The sequence below is a fragment of the Jaculus jaculus genome, chromosome Y (assembly GCF_020740685.1).
Source record: "Jaculus jaculus isolate mJacJac1 chromosome Y, mJacJac1.mat.Y.cur, whole genome shotgun sequence".
Lineage (NCBI taxonomy): Eukaryota > Metazoa > Chordata > Mammalia > Rodentia > Dipodidae > Jaculus > Jaculus jaculus.
The window spans coordinates 7,579,712-7,582,265 of record NC_059126.1 but is presented as its reverse complement, the minus strand read 5'-3'; the positions used below and the strand labels follow the sequence as shown (position 1 = coordinate 7,582,265).

Here is a 2,554-nt window from a genome sequence, read left to right as displayed (position 1 = left end):
TTGTGAAGTTGTTTGTTTTTACATAGCAAAGTTATCCATTTGCAAAACACAAGGTGATAGACTCTTGTCTAGGTTTAACCTGGTTAAACCTCCAATTACATCTGAACTTACAACTTTGTGACCCACCTAACATAGGCATCACCTGTGTCTAATGTAAGGTGAATTTAGATTAAGACTATGTCCCTATATAAAACTTTTAGAGTATCCTTAAAAGTCTGTAAACAGTTGAAGAATCTCTAACTTTAGGCATGGCGTTTAGTTTTAGCCTGAAAGTTCTTTCCTACATATGCACATCTTTATCCACATAGTTTAACATTCTTATACCACTCAAAAAGCATTTTTAATGAGCATTCTATGTCCCAACATTGAAAAATTCTTTTCCAGTTCCTTCAATCAATTCATCTCACCCCATCATTAATTATCTTCTCTCTCTCTCTCTCTTTTTTTTACTCCTCTGAGGGGGTGCACTGCAATACCAGGTGGATGCATGGAGTGGACGGAGTAAGCTTCTATTCCAACTCCAAGCTCCCCAAATCCATTTAATATATTGTCCTCGGATAGCGGACGTATCAGATATTAAACTGATAAAAATAGATACTACATATGATCTTAGCCAAAAGGCTGAGAAGCTATTATCTTTCTTATAAGGCTATTAAAATTACACCAAATTAATCCTATTACTCACTAACAAGTGAGTAGTCTAACAAAATTTTATGTCATTAATATTAATAAGAAACTAAATTAAGTCAAATATTGTTATCTTGAGGCAGGCTGACCTAGAAGTCAGGTCAGTTACCTCCTCCTTTTAAGTAACAGGACATTACAAGTTTTTTTTTTTAATTTAATTTATTATTTTTCTTTTCAGTAAATACAGGCAGTTTGGTACCATTGTTTAGGCTCATCTGTGATCTACCCCCTCCCATTGGACCCTCCTTGTTGATGAAAATGGGTCGTGCATTGTGGAGTTAGCCCCCAGTTATTGCTATGATAAATGTCTCTGCAAATCATGACCCAACATGTGACTCTGACATTCTTTCCGCCCCCTCTTCTGCAAATTTCCCTGAGCCATGTTGGGTTCATTTTTGGTCTGCTTCAGTGCTGAGGTGTTGGGGGCCTCCAAGGCTCTGGCTCTCTGATTTGGTAGGAGTTGATTTTTCTCTGCGTTGGTCTCCTTCCCCTTTGTGCTGGTATCCAGTTCACAGGAAAACATCACCCTTGCTTGTTTCGCCAGTTGTCCTTAGTTTCAGTTGGGCCCCTTTTGAGGTATGTTAGGGCAGCTCTCTTCTTAGGATCTGCATCTATCTGGAAAAGAGAAGCACATTCTCCAATGGAGAGTAAGTTAGCACCTGGAGAATTGAGATAACACTTACTTTTTTTGATAGACAGTATGATAGGTGTAGGCCCTCTTATACCCCATGATTGATGGTAGCTTAATATTGTAGAGTGGGCTTGTGTTTGGGTATGGTTCTGACTTGCTTCCCAGCTCCAGCTATGTTCATTAGGGAAATAGGCCGATAGTTTTCTTTTCTTGTGGCATCTCTGCCTGGTTTTGGGATTTGGGTGATACTAGCTTCATAGAAGGAGTTGGGTAGCTTTCCGTATTCTTCAATTGTGTGGCAGTTTTAGGAAGATTGGTTTGAGTTCTTCCATGAAGGTTTGATAAAATTTGGCTGGGAATCCATCTGGTCCTGGACTTTTCTTTTTTGGGAGGTTTTTTTATTACTTTTTCAATCTCCATGAGTGTGATGGTTCCATTGAGGTGGTTGATCTGCTCTGAGTTTAGCTTTGGTAGATGATATGCATCCAGGAATTTATCAATCTCCTCCACATTTTCCAGTTTTGTGGAGTAGAGGTTTTTGAAATAAGTCCTGATGATTCTGCCGATTTCACTGATGTCTGTTGTGATCTCTCCTTTTTCATTTTGAATTTTGTTAATTTGGAGTCTCTCCTTGTTTTGCTTGATCAAATTGAACATAGGTTTGTCAATCTTGTTTATTTTTTCAAAGAACCAGCTCTTTGTTTTGTCAATTGCCTTAATTGTTTCCTTGGTTTCCAATTCATTAATTTATGCTCTGATTTTAATTATTTCTTTCCTTCTGGAGCTCTTTGGGTTGGATTTTTCTTGTTTTGCCAATGCCTTTAGGTGGATGGTTAGGCTATTGATTTGGGATCTTTCTGTCTTTTTATGAAGGCATTGAATGCTATGAATTTTCCCCTGAGGACTGCCTTCATTGTGTCCCATAAGTTTTGGTATGATGTGTTCTCATTGTCATTCAATTCCAGGAATTTTGCAATTTCATTTTTTATTTCATCCACTATCCATTTATTGTTTAAGAGTGTGCTATTCAGTTTCCAGTTGCTGTTGGGGTTCTTGTTGGATTTTTTGTTGTTGATTTCTAGGAATATAGCATTATGATCTGATATCATGCAGGGAATTATGTTGATTTTCCTAAATATGTGGAGGCTGTCTTTGTGTCCCAGTATATGGTCTATTTTAGAGAATGTTCCATGGGCTGCTGAGAAGAATGTGTAGTCTGTGGATTTGGGATGGAAA

The 2,554-nt window shown here is 37.9% G+C and overlaps 1 non-coding gene across 1 annotated transcript; it reads right to left on the bottom strand.

The window, feature by feature from the left end:
• Positions 1–441: 441 nt before the first annotated feature.
• LOC123457095 lies at positions 442–633 on the bottom strand. Its single transcript, XR_006634875.1, has one exon. It is a non-coding gene; the product is annotated as a U2 spliceosomal RNA (small nuclear RNA).
• Positions 634–2,554: the final 1,921 nt, after the last annotated feature.